At 39.8% G+C, this 18,746-nt stretch overlaps 1 protein-coding gene across 7 annotated transcripts in view; it reads left to right on the top strand.

Annotated features, from left to right (window-relative positions):
- The window catches only part of peak1 (pseudopodium-enriched atypical kinase 1), a 178,631-nt gene that overhangs the window by 92,370 nt on the left and 67,515 nt on the right, over window positions 1-18,746 (top strand). For 4 of the 7 annotated variants that reach the window (XM_043680398.1, XM_043680403.1, XM_043680404.1 and 1 more), the window contains one exon: window positions 13,166-13,289. The exons of 2 other annotated variants lie outside the window; for them this stretch is intronic. The gene's annotated coding sequence lies outside the window, so the exon portion shown is untranslated. Of the gene's footprint in view, window positions 1-12,969; window positions 13,042-13,165; window positions 13,290-18,746 lie in introns of those variants that run through there. One more of the 7 variants, XM_043680399.1, reaches the window with a different exon arrangement.

Below are 18,746 nucleotides of genomic sequence, written 5' to 3'. Positions count from 1 at the left end.
GGTAAATGAAATGGAAAAAGAAAATAGAAAAGAAACAGTATGAAAATGCAAATCCACGTCCCATATCAGCAGTCAGTCATTTATCCGTCTGTGCCAGTCTGTAGTTAATGAGGGGTTATGAGCCACCTTGCATTTTCTTCTTGATATCTCATCAGAAAGCAAATAGTTCTTTGTCAATGTTCAAATGTGATGTATGCAAATCATTGCCAGAAGCCTACTTTTTTTTTTGCAGAATCATGTGCATGCCACATGTTATCATATAAAAATTGAATTTCAAGCTCTAAACATTCAGCCACAAAGTAGGGGATCAACCTTTTATACAAACAATATTTTTGGGTAAGTTGAAATCTACCCTTGCCAATTTCTTTTTCCAGTTCCCTTAGCTTCGCTGACTTCACCCCTATCTCTTGCAGTCTCTGACTCTCCTTCCACAGCAAAAGTGAGGACTGCAGATGGCGGAGATTAGAGTCGAGAGTGTGGTGCTGGAAAAGCACAGCAGGTCGAGCAGCATCCGAGGAGCAGAAGAGTCGACATTTTGGGCAAACACCAGGTTATAGTCCAACAGGTATATTTGGAAGCAACTGTTGGATTTTTGATGAAGAGCTTTTGTCCGAAACGTTGACTGTCCTGCTCCTCGATGCTGCTTGACCTGCTGTGCTTTTCCAGCACCACACTCTCAACTCTCCATACACAGCTGCCATATTAAAGACTGCCAATAAACTGAGCCAAGCATGTTTGTTAAATTTGTATAAATAAAAAATCTTCTTTGAAAAAGACATGAATTTCTGTATACTAGGTCAGTTTTATAAAATCATCAAAAACAAGAGGCAGTTATAAAACTTTATTAAATGTAGCTCTGCATTTTCATCATGCAGAAAAGTTTACTACTTGGTAGCAGAATTGCACTGACCCTGTTTTAAAATCGATGAAAACCACTTTCTTCCTTTTCTTCAGAACCAAATAACTCATCCTAACCTGCTTCTTGAACAGCAGCATCATATGTATCATTAATATCATCATTAGCATTCACGTTATCATCAGTCACATCATTCCTCAACTAAGTATCTGTGACACCAAATAACATTGAATACCCCATATTTCATTAATTATTTGATGACTGTCTTTGTCTTTGTTGTGTTATATTGCCAGGCCTCTACAACCCACTAATACAGGATTGCTCATGTTGAAGCATATAACTTATCTCCCTTAGTAAATGTCTTCTCTCCTCTGATCATCTGGTCATTCCATATTTTTCTCATGTTGTCCTTGAAGGACTTGTTCAGAGAGACAGCCAGTGGTTGAATGAACAGAGCTGATTTGACTACCTGGGACCATTGGGAATATCACTATTTTGCAGTCTAACTTCAGTAGCATCTGGATGAGAAGACTTTTTCTTAAGTGATCTTCCTGTTCAGATACTCCAAATTTCCCTCAGCCACATCTTCAAGCAACCTTTATCTATTCATCCTTCATTGTGAACATAAATAATTGCTTATTTGGGAAGGCATTTCTCGTGAATATCACTACTGACTTAGGTTTTGTCCTGTTGGACACTGTGGTGATTCCAGCTGATGATAATATTGCAAAGTCATATCCCAGAAGGAAACCCGGCTTGTTAGGTCATAATTTTAATTTTTGCAGTTGGCTATTATGGTGATTAGTCACTGAAACATATTCAAACATGGCTGCAGATATTAGATTAGATTACATTACATTTCATTACAGTGTGGAAACCGGCCTTTCGGCCCAACAAGTCCACACCGACCTGCCGAAGCACAACCCACTCATACCCCTACATTTACCCCTTACCTAACACTACGGGCAAGTTAGCATGGCCAATTCACCTGACCTGCACATCTTTGGACTGTGGGAGGAAACCGGAGCACCTGGAGGAAACCCATATTCTTTAACAATAGAACATAATTTTATTGCACAAAGGAAAATAAAACTATGTATCTGAGATAGCTATAAACCTTGGTACAAGCAGCAGAGTTTCAATCTATTACCCAACACTGTTCTTTTACAGATATTCAATTCCAGAAAGATATCACTCCTATCTCAACACTATTAACCAGCTTCTTGTAGTTTCTTGCCTTAAACTGTGGAGACAGTTTTAATTCCTTTCCAAGTCCATTGGAATAAATCTTTCATGATTCTGTTGGTCCAATCTTTTTCTATTCTAACAACTTGAAGATTTATATGCAAACTGTCTTGGCTTTGAAGCTCCATAAGCTAAAACTCTTGGCTAGCCGGACTAGTTCTCCTGAACTAAAAGCTTGATTCTCCTACCATTCTCTTTCCTTAACTGACTCCTGGAATTTCTGGACTGGGATCTTAAATCTTCAGTTCTAAAGTAATGATTTATGCTCTATTGTAAACTCCAGCTAAAGAAATATTCCATCTATCAACATGACAGCAGTTCTGCCAGGCACTTGAGTGCAGTCACATGCTTTCTTAGAATTGACACACTTGGGTAACTCTTTCAAGTGAATGTCTAATCTGTTTAAAAGAAAGATACCTCACAGAACCAGGGATGTGTAGGTTAGATGCATCATATAGGAGTAAATGCAGAGTAATAGGGTAGGGGAATGGGTTTAGGTGGGTTACTCTTTGGATGTTCAGTGAGGACTTGTTGGGCTGAAGGGCCTGTTCCAACACTGTCGGGATTCTGATTCTGAACTGACTTGCATCCATCTGCCTTTATTTCAAAATCACGTTTTGTCACAACATATGCAATAGCACAATGTTAGCATTCATTTTGACAGGGTTAGAATACAAGACAGGGGTGTACTACTGAGGCTGTATAAGGCTCTGGTCAGACTGCATTTAGAATATTGTGAGCAGGTGTGATCTCCCTATCTAAGGAAAGATGTGCTGGCCTTGGAGAGGTTCAGAAGAGGTTTACAAGAATGAGCTGACAATAAAGGGCTTGTCAAACGAGTAGTCGTTGAGGACTCTGTGTCTGTATTCTCTGAATTTAGAAGAATGAGGGGAAATCTGACTGAAACTCACAGAATACTGAGAGGCCTGGGTAGAGTGGATGTGAAGATGTTTCCACTAGAGAGACTCTGACCTGAGGGCACAGCCTCAGTATGAAGGGATGACCCCTTAGAACTGAAAAGAAGAGGAATTCCTTCAGCCAGAGGATGGTGAATCTGTGAACCTCCTTGCCACAAAGGCTGTGGAGGCCAAGTCGTTAAGTGTCTTTAAGACAGAGATAGAAAAGTTCTTGATGAGTAAGAGGATCAAAGATTACAGGGAGAAGGCTGGAGAATTTGGCTGGGAATCATTAGTCATGATTGAATAGCAGAGTAGACTCATTGGGCCAATTGGCCCAATTCTGCACCTATATCCACTGAAATATGATAAGCCTGTCGTCAAGTTTTTTTTGGGGGGCCTCTGAAATCTTGGTCTGCTGGCATAGTGCAAAACTGATTCTGTTCAAAAACTTGATGCACTATCCAGAGTTGCTTTGAAATCTGCACCGCCTTATTTACTTTTGACTTGGATCTAGATTCGCAGTTTCTTGGTGAATTAGCGTACATTTTGTTGATATTCGTTGACTTATTTTGCACCTTCATCTTTTGATTGTGGCCACATGCTAACTTTCCTCTGTGCATTTATTTTGGGGATTTCCTTAATTATGTAGAGTTTCCTCCAAGCTCTAATTTTCTTTTCTGATTTCTTATGAATTCTGTAGCTGCTACACAATTATTTGTCTGCTCTGCAATTTCAACAGCTGTAAGTTTGAAGAGAGTTCATGTATTTACCATTTCTTCTTGACACTGGTAATAATAAACTGCAGGATTTGTAGCACACATGAGTGAGGTGGTAGCCTTCTCATCATGTTAAAATGCTTGAACCCAAAGAGTTGAGCAGTGTTGCTCTGAGTCAATTTAAATAGATTGAGTAGCAGAGTGAGTTTGATTTCAGTGGCAAATGAATAGTATGAAGAATTTGGATTTTCTTGGCTAAATATTGGGGGGCCTTTTTTTATGTAAGACTAACTGTTACTCTAGTATTTATGATATAATATTTAAATACATACAAGTACGCATGGTGGCTCAGTGGTTAGCACTGCTGCCTCACAGCAACAGGGACTCGGGTTCGATTCCTGCCTTGGGTGACTGTCTGTGTGGAGTTTGCACATTCTCCCCGTGTCTGCATGGGTTTCCTCCGGGTGATGTGCAGGTCAGGTGAATTGGCCATGCTAAATTGTCCATATTGTCTAGCTGGATTAGTCTGTGTAAATATAGGGTAGGAGAATGGGTCTGGGTGGGTTACTCTTCGGAGGATCGGTGTGGACTTGTTGGGCCAAATGGTCTGTTTCCATACTGTGGTAATCTATTAACTTACTTACTTTAAAAATGATTGAAACTTGTAGAGATGATGTATGAAGGATAACTTGCCCATTTGTATTTTAGGTTAATGTGCTTCATTATTCTATAAAATTAGCCATGTTCTCCAAATATTGAGTCTGGGATGAGGAAATAATAAAATCTGTTTAATTTTAATGCACCCATGAACCATTTGCTATTTAACACAAAGTGTGCCATTCATAATATGTTGAACGCATTATTGACCTCTAATTATATCTCCTGCTGCTGATCTTAAAATTAAGATTCAAACATCATCTAGATTGTTAAGCAAAAATTGTTGAATCACATTAGTTTAAGATTTTGCAGAAATATTGTTCTCAAATGGGATTTCTGAACTGGTTTGAAGCATAATGAGGTGGGTCAAGTGGAGAGGTTTCCTGAGGTGTAAAGGGCCCTATTATGCATAATCTTTGCTGTTTGTCAATCCTGAAAGTAAATTATCAAATGTTGTGAGGGTGGTTGAGTGCTGAAATGGGATGTTTAGAAGGCCTACCTCAGTTATCTAGGACTATGGCCCAGTTGCTGAAAGTAATTAGGCTGTCTAGCACTCAGCCCTCTCATGATGGGTTTTGTGTGTCCTATTTCCCTTTTGTATTCCATTGACAGGACAACTGTTAGCTGCTATGGCCCTGTTGTTTGAAACTTGCTTCCTAAACTTCTTCACAATCCATTTACCTCTCTAAGGAACCTTTTTCTTTTGACTCAGATCTCTCTCCATATGTCCATTACCCCATCTTAATTCCATGTATTGGCATAAATATAAATACAATATGATATGGTTGGTATGTCGCTAGTGTAGGTGTTTATAAAAATGAGTGGGACACTGCCCTGTGGGAGACCATTTAAATATCGTCCTTCTCTTGATTGGAAATATCAGCAGCATCAAGTATAGTTGGCACAGCTGAGACCGTTTGTACACCAGTCCATATCACTACAAGTATTGTCAGCTGATGACAGGTTTATGAAAGTGGCTGTAGCCTTGAACTTATGATGAAAGCCTTGACAGCTTCTTCACAGCTCGTGATGAAAAACCACCATCAGTTGTAGGGCTAATTCTTAAAACGAATGAGCTGCTGTCGGAGTTTCTGGATTGTGCAAAGCAGTGAACTGGAGCCTACTATTCTCAGGGTTGTTTCTTTGTTGTTGTTTATTTTGACTTGATTATTACCTTTGCCTTGTGTTAGATTAGGACAAAGTGACCATTTCCCATCGCAGTTGATCAGTGTGCCAGTAGCCATTGTTTTACCAGTGCACCAAGATGGGAGACTATTTGCTTTGCCCTTGTTTGTGTTTGCCAGACCAGCATCTAGTTCAACAAGATTTAAGTCATCTGACAGAGGGGAAGGCTCTCTGCAATACATACCAATATCTTTCTAGGATATGGAAGCCATGTTAACCTCTGATTTGTCAAACGTGATTACATGTGGAAACAGCAACCATACCCAGCTTAATCCATAATCTCAGCATTCTGCTTTGAAAATGACAAAATACTGCACTCAATGTGCAAAATGTCCCCAACCAGTGGAAAAAACATACTCCTGACTCTGACTGTGGAAGCCCTGACCAAATGACATAGCACATGATAACATCTTTAAAGTACTTATGGCACAGTGGTAGTGTCCCTGCCTCTGAACCAGGCTGTCTAGGTTCAACTCCTATCAGCTTGAGAGGTGTGTTGTGTCATATCAGAATTGATTGATTGATTGATAGACAGACAGACAGATATATATATATATCCCCATGGTAACAGCTTGCCCCAATCCCAGCCTTGTGTGTGGACATCCTTGGGGCGCTGGACTAATTGGGGAAGTTGATGTTAAACTATGGCTGACAGCTTCCATTCCTAAAGCCGTATCAAAGAAGAAAACAACCTCCATTTGAGAAGAATTTTCAGGATTTTCAACATTCTCAGTAGATAGCCTGCAGTGAGAATGGATTTATGACCAATATGTATTTTACATGTTTGATGGGATGGCTGTAACCACTTCAATAAGGATATTCTTTCATGTGAACAAATCATTATTCAAAAACTGAAAACAACAAATGCTGGAGATCACAGCAGGTCAGACAGCATCCATGGAGAAAGAGCAAGCTAATGTTTCGAGTCTCGATGACTCTTCATCAGAGCTCTCTCCGTGGATGCTGCCTGACCCGCTGTGATCTCCAGTATTCGTTGTTTTCAGCACAGGTCCCAACACCTGCAGTAATTTGCTCCCTCGTTTTTCAAAAATATTGGTGCTACACCAGTAAAATCCATTTCCCATCAAGGCCAGCATCATGTCAGGCAATTAAGTGAGGGCAAGTAGAATCACAGATGGTTAGGGGAAGAATACCTTGAATCAATTCCTTGCGTGAAATATGCCTTCAACTGAATGATTTTGGTGGGGTATAATTCCTGAGTCATGGAGGTCTGCAATCCACCATGCCTTTTCCAGTCTCGTACTTTGCTGTTTTGTTTCAATACTCATTTTTACCTTGCTTAGTCATTGTTGCCCTTCACCTTATCATATCCTTTTCATGTTTCTACTTTTCCATCATGCCCCAGAGCTCTGCTCTTGGTTAGAATTAGCATCTTCCAGTTCTGACGAGTGACTAGAAAAATAAATTCTGTTTTTATACATGTGATATCTAACTAGGCTGCCTTTGAGTAGAATTTTCTGTTTTTATTTCAGCATATAATATGTGATTTCCTGTGTTAATTTCATTCATAATTAGGTATTCATAGCGCAGATTTTCAATGTTACACTATAATCTTCAGAGCAATTTTCAGCTATTGTTCAACACAATTGATTGAGGTGAAAAGGTTAAAATGAACTATTTATATTAGGAATTGTGATTAATGAATGAGATGCGGCATATCTGGATAATTAAGTTCTACTGTTAATTTGTGATCTTTGGAACGTTACTTAGGGAACTGTTGATGTTGGAACTTTGTGAAATTGCTGGATGTTTTTATATGTGGGCTGTGAACTTGGAGTGGTTTTATCCATAGCTTGTATCAAGTGAAAGGGTTGTTATAGGTTTTCAACAAAAAAAGGATGTGCTTTGCTACATGAACTATCAAGCAGAGTTCAGTTTTCACTTGCTTTCTATGTTGAATTATTGCTTAGTTTCCCTGAACTGCCTGTCTCCTACTTGACGATAATACCTCATTTCAAACTAACTCCACTGAATTCCTGATGGAAAACTGTATTTCCCCTTTACTAGCAGCATTAAAAAGAAGAAATAATTTGATTTTATAGAACAACACACCCATTGTAAGTTAATGAATTATTTCTGATGTAGCCAAAAGCCCGCAATAATTTGGAAGCTAAGAATGAAATGACTGTTAACTTAAGCTTTATTTTGGATGCTGGTTGAGGGAATAGTGCTGAGAAATAAACTGAAAGAACTCTCTGTCCTTCAAATATTGCTGCGAGATCGATGGTATCCAATTGAAACAACAGAACAAAGAAGAAGCCTCCATTTAATTGTTCTGCTTAATACTGCAGCATTCTTCAGCTTAGAATGTGTCTTTACATTTTGAAATGGTATTTGAACCACTAACCAAACCTGATCTTAGATTAGTTTGCGTCTTATTCTAGAGTATTGTTGGATTTGTCTCCACGAGTATCTATCTGACTCTTACTCGTACTTATCACAGAAAAAATTTGGCTAATTTCAGTATATCGCGCTAATTGTGGTGTTAATGATAGCTTGCCACCTTAGATGTACTTTAATGAGTTCAAAAGCTCTAGCATCACACATTTTAGTGCTGCAGTGCACAGGAGTGCTTTGGCTTGTTTTAAAGTTTTTTGCTATGTTAAATGTTATGTTTAAAACTCTACTGCACTAAAGTTGTTTAAATTTGTGTCAACAATTTAGTAATATTTTTGTAGACTGGCATTATTCAGTTTAATTTAAGGTGTCATCAAGTGATGTCATGATGCACCAAAGATTGGGACAGGGGAATATGTATAGGATGGATGCCTAACTTCAGCATTATGAATATACTGTTTTTATTAAGCACATTAGACCAGCTTTAGACACCAAAATCTGAAAGAAAATCCTTTCATTTAGCTGCACAATCTTAACAAATTTCATCAGCTTTATTCTCAGTGCTTAATATTGTTTGGCTATGGGAACCAGTAATAATACAATATCAAAGCTGTTGCCTCAGTTTTAAAAAGTTTTTTTTTTGCCTGATGAATATATTTGATTCATAAATTTACATTACATAACAGTTTAAATTTGACATTACATGGAGTGCAGTTTCAGCATTAGCATGCTTCTTACTTTTTGTGTACTAGTTTTCTTCTCACGTTCAGCCCACAGTGCTGGCCAGAAGTAATATGAAGGAGGGGAGCCAAATATGCAACTCTCATTCTGTCTATACACAGCCTTTCAATAGGCAAATCCTGTACAGTACATCCTTGGGCTGACACAACTGTGTCCCTCACAGCCTTGGGCTAAAGCTTCAAAGGAACTGAGGTTTTGTCCCCACACATGCAGCGTGCAAGTACACCAACGACATTGGTGTACACCACAGTCCACACTCTGATGCTCAAGAAACAAGCTCCCAGAAATGGATCAGTAAACTACATTTTGGGAGATCAAACCATTGTGAGCTCTGAGGTGGATTTGCTCTCCAAAGATATGGTGTATTTGGTACTTATCACTATTGTACTGCAATATTTTACATTGATGTGTACTCAGTGAATCACTTTACACCTGTCTTTGCTTTGGAGTTCATGTATAGCCCTGTTTCAATACAGTAATGAGTTCCAAAGTGGTTTGCACAGCAGAAGTGCAATGTATTGGCATGCAAATCTACCGGGTACTCGAGTACGCTTTGAGCTGCCTGAGGAAGTTAGGCCCTGTAAATTCTACCTTTCCTGATACAGCTTTTTATTGAAAATTTTTTCTGTTTATATATTTACCGTATAATCGTATACAAAATTCGTAATTATAAATCAATATAGAAAAACATCTATCTAAACATTACAGGACAGAAAATTAATGCTGATTCTGAAAGCTAAGACCTACTCACGAGATAAAGCAGTGACCTATTCATTTGTAATCAGTCTTCAAGCACCTTGCCGACGTCTGTGTTGCCAGTGCAATCTCTACTGAATATGTTTTTGACCAGTTGGAGATCTTCGATTCAATAGTCTATATTTCCCATTCCTTTTGAAAAAAAATCCATTATTTTCAGTTTTTCCTTACTATCCTGACCAGTTTCTAGTGCTCTGTTCGTGATGGCAACTGAATTCAGTGAAATATGAGAAGTGAAATACCTGGCATTTCAGATTTTCCACATCCACCTCAGAATGTACTAATATTCTCCTTTTCTTAAAAAAAAATTCAGAAGGTCTTTCTGAGCTCAGGAATTCGCAATGTTGGTATCAGTGGATATGGATTTGTACCCTTTACCCTCTCTCTCATCTGCAATTTTTCTTGATGATAACTAATAATGTGGGCAGAGTAGTTAGCACTGCTGCCTCACAGCGCCAGAGATTCGGGTTCAATTCCCACCTCAGGCGACTGACTGTGTGGAGTTTGCACATTCTCCTTGTGTCTGCGTGAGTTTCCTCCGGGTGCTCCGGTTTCCTCCCACAGTCAAAAAATGTGCAGGTTAGGTGAATTGGCCATGCTAAATTGCCCGTAGTGTTAGGTGCAGGGGTAAATGTAGGGGAATGGGCCTGGGTGGGTGCGCTTCGGCGGGTCGGTGTGGACTTGTTGGGCCGAAGGGCCTGTTTCCACACTGTAAGTAATCTAATCTAAGACCGCTTCAAATAAAATGCAAGATTTTAAGATAAAGTTTAATTTTCAAAATTAAGAGCAAAGTCTTTGGAAGCTACGTTAAGACTACCATAATTGAGTTAAATCCTTAAAACTCCAAATCAAATTGCTATCTTTTGATTTTCTAAAAATACCCACATTGTATACAGTCGATACTTCATTTAAAAAATGTCTATACTGTTGCACTGCTGCATTTATCATTTTGAGATACTTGCAATTTGGGTGGCGAAGAACACAACTTGTGTTTTTATTGAAGGAAGCAGATGTAATGAAGTTCTCAATCCCCACTTGTATTGAAGGCTCAGCCCAAACATCAAATCAGCAATAATAGATTGGTTTATGTGCAAATGCCTTCACATGCATCCAAACCACATACCAATCCTAACTTGAAACTGTGTCTCTGTTTCTTCAGTGTCGTTAGTTTAAGATCCCATAACTCCTTTCTTCATAGAACTATGGGTGTACATACAAGAGATCAGTCAAGATGACTGCTCACAACTACCTTCTCAAGGGCAGTTAGGGACAAACAGTAAGTACTGTCCTTGCCAGCAGTGCCCACATTCTGTTAACAGATTTTGGAAGATTGGAAAAGTGACCTCGCTGTCTGTAATCTTATGTTTTGCATTGGTGAATTAAACCAAATCTAAAGTTGAATACAGTAACTTCCCTTGCCTTTCAAATGTCATTTTTTGGAAGCAAGGTCAAACATTCTGTAATGCAAGCTATTATGGACTATGCTTTTCAAACTCTTGAGGCTAGCTGGAGGAGAGCAGGGACAGGGAGGTGGTGGTTAAGTGGATAGGTTAGGTGAGGTGGCTGGAATGGCTGAATAGTTCAAATAGGTATTTAGTGTTGTTGGGAATGTAGTTGGGGTGGTACAGAGGTAATCTGGTCAGGGGTGGGCAATTGGATCTTGCCATGGAAGTTGGGGGGTACATAAGGATGGGATAGGAGAGTAGTCCATTAGAATTCCTGGGATGCCTTTTTGGAGTTTAGAAAATCAGTAGATACCAATTTGGTGTTCAGTTTAAAGGACTCAGCTGAATTATGATGGCTTTACTCTGGTTTACATGCCAATTACTTTACTTTTAAAAGGAATTTTTGTTGAACATTACTTGGGCAATCATTCAAGTAAGTTCTCTGGAATTGTCTGAAGTCTCCAACTCTAAATTAGATTAGATCAAACATCCTGGCGATTCCTATAGAGGGGAGTACCATCTGGACTTTCACAGGATCAAGACAATTGTCTTTGGTTGTACATACTTTGATGGTTGGGAGACAAAGATTTGGTTAAGTGTGCCCCAAGCTGATCCTGTTTCGTGCTGTCTCCTGCCATCATATGGCCTTCCAGCTTCTTAGTATACCTTTTGTGTCTGTGTCTTCCATCACCCCTTCCTGATGATATCAAACCCTGTTCCAGTATGTTTTTCTAACCATCTTACTGTGTTTCCTTTGGTTAAAAAGATAAAGATTTGATTTCAGTCTCAAAATAACGGATGCTGAATCAGTATTTTCACAAAAGTAAAATAACCATTCAATTCTGAAAAAGTACGCTTGTAAGCTCTGAGGGCAAATAATAAAGGAGCAATTTGACTTTCTCAGTTGGCCCAGGTCAATTACCTTGTATTGTGCATTGGATAACACCCCAGTTGTTATGAAAGCATATTTGCTTAATCTCACTGAATAAGTTATTATTTGATAATGTGTTGGGATGTTTGTTGGGCTGCTCTTTTACTTAACGATTTGCAACACTGTCACAGATATTTTTAAATCAACCTGTTCAGACATGGTATGATGAATATCAGAGCAGGTAAATCTTGAAGCTGGTACTCCTTGCTCAGAGGTAGGGATACTACCACTGTACCTCAAGAGCCTCCTCTAAACATTATTATGTAATGCATAATACACATTAATAATGTGTAAAGTAATATTCATCATATCAAACTAATAACATAACTTCATGTTAGCTGGGCTTTTGACCAAACTGGATTAACTGCAGATGACACTATTGTTAATTGAGAAGCCATGCCAAATCTATCTTTAAAACATTACTTTGGTACAAGATATTGTTCTTCTGCAAAAGTTGAAAAATTAAAGATACTTTCTTTTTAATACATTTTGCAAAAAACGATATGTAATGGCTATACTTGATTTGAAATCTAACGTGCCCCTGCCTTCAGTTCTACAGTTCCTTATGTACTTAAATGAAGGAAATAAAATTCCTTCAATAGTAATTTTCTGTAAAGGCATGATTGCTTAATGCAAGGGAATTGTCTAAAAAATATGAACTAGTTAACTAAGTTAGCCATCAGTAATTGAATTCTGTAAGAGAAATGTACTTGGAAATAAAATATCTTTAAATCCGATTAAGTTACAAAATTTTTGCAAGTTTTTTTTGCATGGAAACCTAGCTATTTTCAGGATAATTGCTTGAAGTAATTGTGATGATTGCACCATATGGTGTCAATAGGCGATATATGTTGAAAGCTAGTCTAGTTACATTCGTCACTGTTCATCAGGAACTGTTTCGTCAGTTTAACTGAGCTGAAAATGCTTACCCCCTTCCCCATTTTTTTTGTGCAAGTGTGAAACAATTGCTTTTATTAAAAAAAGAGCCATACTAGATTACAAAAATTGCACCCTTCTTAAATTTGATAATGGCCCAAACTTGAAATGATGAAATTCGCTTTTATCTTTGGTTTTTTTGGCGTGTGGTGCTATTGCAGAATTCAAATATCTGTCAGCCTGCACTATAAAAACAACACAAATTTGCCAGGGTATTGAAATCAGGAATGGGAGGAAAGGGATTCAGGCACATCATTCCTTAACAGACAAGAGGCCACACACAGGGCTGCAAGGAACTTGTTCCAGCTAATTTGCAGTAAGTGTTGTATTAGAAATTCTCCTGCGCAGTTGGCGATTTTAACATCAGCATTCTGTGTTTAGTTAAAAAAAAATGATTTAACTATTGGCATCTTAAGTGAGTAACAATTGTTGTTTCCTAGCACCAGAAAAGAAGGCATTGAAAAGAGAAAAGGATCTCTGGGGGAAAACAGCGTTTTGTGAAGCAGAGAGAAGCTTCTCCTGAACCCTTTTGGAAATTGTAATGGATGAAATCTGAACAGACTTGTAAGTGGGGTTTTCATTTCATTGTACGTTTAGCATGCTGAAATTTTCACAGCCAGCAATGCAGTATTAATAACAAATTGTACAATTCGAAATGTTTAGGAATGAGTCAGTACCAGGCATAGAAATTTATTTTAATGCATGTATAAATCAATTTTTGTCATTTAACTGCTTAAACTCTGAAATTATTGCTGTAGCACTGTGATTTACTGCTGGAAGAAAATAACAGAGCAAAGTAGTTTCTTTGAGAAATATTGGAGACATGCAAGACAATTTCCTGGAAATTGCTGATAAATCCAACTGAGGTTTCAAACTTCATAGAATACCTACAGTAATTTAAAATGGAAAATGCTGGAAGCACGCAGCTAATTACACACTATCTTGAGTACACCCCCCTTCATAACTGAAATGCAAGACAATATGTTTGCTCCAAATCTGTTGTATAATATGTTGCACTATGAAGGCTTTCACTGATCTAAGCAGAGAATTGTGATGATTCTTCAAAAGGCTTAAAAAAAACAAATATATCCATTGATATAGCATCTCGAAATGACCAAACTGAGGAGCATTGATTAGTAGAGTATCCTGGACTGGACAAACCTGTTTTTTGATGGGAACGTCACACAAGTTCAGAGGATCAGGTTGTACAGGGAGTATTAAAAGAGGATAAATATTCTTCACAATGGACATTAAAATTTATGAAATTGATATTATGTTCTCTGAAAAAGTAATAGCTTGTATTTTGTAAGGTTCTTTTAAGGGCTTGAATGTTTGAAGTTCTCCAAGATGACGTATTTTGTTGGGAACCACTGGTCCAATTATTTCTAATGTAAGGTATCATAATGGCTTTGAGTGAGTAATGCTATTAGATTAGATTAGATTACTTACAGTGTGGAAACAGGCCCTTCGGCCTAACAAGTCCACACCGCCCCGCCGAAGCGCAACCCACCCATACCCCTACATTTACGCCTTACCTAACACTACGGACAATTTAGCATGACCAATTCACCTGACCTGCACATCTTTGGACTGTGGGAGGAAACCGGTGCACCCGGAGGAAACCCACGCAAACACGGGGAGAACGTGCAAACTCCACACAGTCAGTCGCCTGAGGCGGGAACTGAACCTGGGTCTCCGGCGCTGTGAGGCAGCAGTGCTAACCACTGATAGATAGACAAAAGATGCACCAATGGTGTGACTAATCGCAATTTTACATATGAGACAGATCACTATGTACAGAAAAAAATACTTGAGGCTAATGAAGTTGTAATTTAAGGGATTAATGTTCAATGCCATAAAGCATTAGAGCAATTTTTACAGATTTCCGCCTTTACAGACAAGATGAGTAGTGCACAGTTTCAACAAGCTTTGGCAAATAGAATTAAAGAGAATCCGAAGGGTTTTTATGAATATATTAAGGACAAAATGGTAACTAGAGAGAGAATAGGGCCTCTCAAAGATCAGCAAGGAGCCACAGAAAATGGGGGGAGATACTAAATGAATATTTTGCATCAGTATTTACTGTGGAAAAGGATATGGAAGATATAGACTGTATAGATGGTGACATCTTGCAGAATGTCCAGATTACAGAGGAGGAAGTGCTGGATGTCTTGAAACGGTTAAAGGTGAATAAATCCCCAAGACCTGATCAGGTGTACCCGAGAACTCTATGGGAAGCTTGAGAAGTGATTGCTGGGCCTCTTGCTGAGATATTTATATCATCGATAGTCACAGGTGAGGTGCCGGAAGACTGGAGGTTGGCAAACATGGTGCCACTGTTTAAGAAGGGCGGTAAAGACAAGCCAGGGATCTATAGACTGGTGAGCCTGACCTCGGTGGTGGGCAAGTTGTTGGAGGGAATCCTGAGGGACAGGACGTACATGTAATTGGAAAGACAAGGACTGATTAGGGATAGTCAACATGGCTTTGTGTGTGGGAAATCATGTATCACAAACTTGATTGAGTTTTTTGAAGAAGTAACAAAGAAGATTGATGAGGGCAGAGCAATAGATGTGATCTATATGGACTTCAGTAAGGTGTTCGACAAGGTTCCCCATGGGAGACTGATTTGCAAGGTTAGATCTCATGGAATACAGGGAGAACTAGCCATTTGGATACAGAACTGGCTCAAAAGTAGAATACAGAGGGTGGTGGTGGTGGAGGGTTGCTTTTCAGACTGGAGGCCTGTGACCAGTGGAGTGCCACAAGGATCGGTGCTGGGCCCTCTAAATGATTTGGATGTGAGCATATGAGGTAGAGTTAGTAAGTTTGCAGATGACACCAAAATTGGAGGTGTAGTGGACAGCGAAGAATTACCTCAGATTACAACAGGATCTGAACAAGATGGGCCAATGGGCTGAGGAATGGCAGATGGAGTTTAATTCAGATCAATGCGAGGTGCTGCATTTTGGGAAAGCAAATCAGAGCAGGACGTACACACTTAATGGTAAGGGAGTGTTGCTGAACAAAGAGACCTTGGAGTGCAGGTTCAGAGTTCCTTGAAAGTGGAGTCGCAGGTAGATAGTGAAGAAGGCGTTTGGTATGCTTTCCTTTATTGGTCAGAGTATTGAGTACAGGAGTTGGGAAGTCATGTTGCGGCTGTACAGGACATTGATTAGATTAGATTACTTAGTGTGGAAACAGGCCCTTCGGCCCAACAAGTCCACACCGACCTTACACTGAAAGACTGGAGTGACTGGGCTTGTATACCCTTGGGTTTAGAAGACTGAGAGGCGATATGATTGAGACATATAAGATTATTAAAGGATTGGACACTCTGGAGGCAGGAAACATGTTTCCGCTGATGGGTGAGTGCCGAACCAGAGGACACAGCTTAAAAATACGGGGAGACCATTTAGGACAGAGATGAGGAGAAACTTCTTCACCCAGAGAGTGGTGGTTGTGTGGAATGCTCTGCCCCAGAGGGCAGTGGAGGCCCAGTCTCTGGATTCCTTTAAGAAAGAGTTGGATAGGGCTCTCAAGGATTGTGGAATCAAGGGTTATGGAGATAAGGCAGGAACAGGATACTGATTAAGGATGATCAGCCATGAATATATTGAATGGTGGTGTAGGCTCGAAGGGCAGAATGGTCTACTCCTGCACCTATTGTCTATTGACCTGCTGAAGCGCAACTAACCCAGACCCATTCCCCTACATTTAGCCCTTCGCCTAACACTACGGGCAATTTAGCATGGCCAATTCACCTAACCTGCACATTTTTGGACTGTGGGAGGAAACTGGAGCACCCGGAGGAAACCCATGCAGACCCGGGGAGAATGTGCAAACTCCACACAGTCAGCTGCCTGAGGCGGGAATTGAACCCGGGTCTCTGGTGCTGTGAGGTAGGAGAGCTAACCACTGTGCCACCTGTTGGAATATTGCATGCAATTCTGGTTTCCTTCCTAACGGAAAGATGTTGTGAAACTTGAAAGGGTTCAGAAAAGATTTGCAAGGATGTTGCCAGGGTTGGAGGATCTGAGCTATAGGGAGAGGCTGAATAGGGCTGGGGCTGTTTTCCCTGGAGCGTCGGAGGCTGAGGGGATGACCTTATCGAGATTTACAAAATTATGAGGGGCATGGATAGGATAAATAGGCAAAGTATTTTCCCTTGGGTCGGGGAGTCCAGAACTAGAGGGCATATGTTTAGGGTGAGAGGGGAAAGATATAAAAGAAACCTAAGGGGCATCTTTTTCATGCAGAGGGTGGTACATGTATTGAATGAGCTGCCAGAGGATTTGGTGGAGGCTGGTACAATTGCAACATTTAAGAGGCATTTGGATGGGTATATGAATAGGAAAGGTTTGGAGGGATATGAGTCGAGTGCTGGCAGGTGGGACTAGATTGGGTTGGGATAAATGGTCGGCATGGACAGGCTGGACAGAAGGGTCTGTTTCCATGCTGTACATCTCTGACTCTATGACTCTAAATATGTGTTTTTTTCCCCTTCTTTAAAAGCTATAATGTGTCCAAATTACTCATAGGAATATAGAGACAGGGTAAACCATTCAGCCCTTCATGTCTGCTCTGGCATTCTAGATCATGATGACAGTCGGTTCTGCTAAAACACGTGTTTTTTCAACGCGATTTGGCTTTAATGCGATTTAAAGAATTTAGACCACTATTTGTAAACTTTCCTCATCTGTATGTGCTATAACGCGATTCCGACCCCATTAATTGAAATGGTGCGCCTTTTGCACGATTTTCTTATTTTGCAAGGTTGCACAAGACCCGAACTATCAGAACTGACTGTATTTGACCATAAGACTGAGAAGCAGAAATAGTCCACATAGCTCGTGGAGTCAGCTCCATCATTCAGTGAGATCATGGTTGATCCGACAATCAGTCTACCTCAGTCCATGTTCTTGTGTTCACTCCATAATGTTGACACTATTAAGTAGAAATCTATCTATCTCTATCTAGAACATATTCAATGACTGACCTTCCTCAGCCCTCTGGGATAGATAATTCTAAAGACTCATTGCCCTCTGAAAAAGTTTTTCTCAAATGTAAATGGCTTGTAATTTTTTTCTGCGACTAAGGACTTGTACTATAAAACTAGCTGTGCTCCTAGTTCATCTATTCTATTACTGGCATCTTCCTGACAATGTGGAAAATTGCCCATATGTGTCCTATGCACAAAATGTACGACAAATTCAGCCCAGCCAATTGCTGTCCAATCAGATTATTCTTGTCTTTAGCAAAATGACAGTCCTATCATTCGGCACTTAGTCAACAATAACCTGCTCACTAGAGCTTTGTTCTGCCAGGGCTGCTCAGCTCCTGATCTCATTCCATCCTTAATCCAAATGTAGATGAGACTGATTGCTCTTGACACTGAAGCATAATTTGACTAACTGTGACATCAAAGAGACTTAGTGAAACAAAAATGAATGCGTAACGGGGAAACTTCGCCATTGGTTGAAGTCATCCCCCTCCCAGAGGAAGATGATCGTGGTTATTGGGGGTCAATCACCTCAGTGCAGGCATTGCTGCAGGTGTTATTCAAGGTAGTGACTCAGGCCGAACTATATTCAGCTGTTCCACTGATGACCTTCCTTCCATCATAAGGTCAAAAGAGGGAACATTTGTTGGTTGTAAAATATTAGCACCATTCACAACTCTTCTTATGTACTCCATGTCAATATGGAGGAAAATCTGGACAATGTTCAGCCTTGGGCTGATAAGTGGCAAGAGACATGTGTGCCACGTAAGTGCCAGACAATGATGCAATCAGCAATAACTTGCTAACAAGTATGATTGTCGACTTAGGAATTACATATCACTGGTCATGGATTCTGTAGGCCTTCACATGGATGATCCTCAATCCCCTAGCAACATCTCTGGCCATACATTTGGGAGGTGTTTCCGGGGGTTGGCATTGGTCCTTGGCCTTGCATTTACTGACTCCCCGTTTCCTTTTCATACTTCCTATTGAAAACCGCTATTCTCAGAATTATGTCC

The sequence above is a fragment of the Chiloscyllium plagiosum genome, chromosome 40, assembly GCF_004010195.1.
Source record: "Chiloscyllium plagiosum isolate BGI_BamShark_2017 chromosome 40, ASM401019v2, whole genome shotgun sequence".
In the NCBI taxonomy this organism is placed as follows: Eukaryota; Metazoa; Chordata; class Chondrichthyes; order Orectolobiformes; family Hemiscylliidae; genus Chiloscyllium; species Chiloscyllium plagiosum.
Note: the sequence above shows the minus strand (reverse complement) of the source record. Positions and strands in the feature narration are given on the sequence as shown.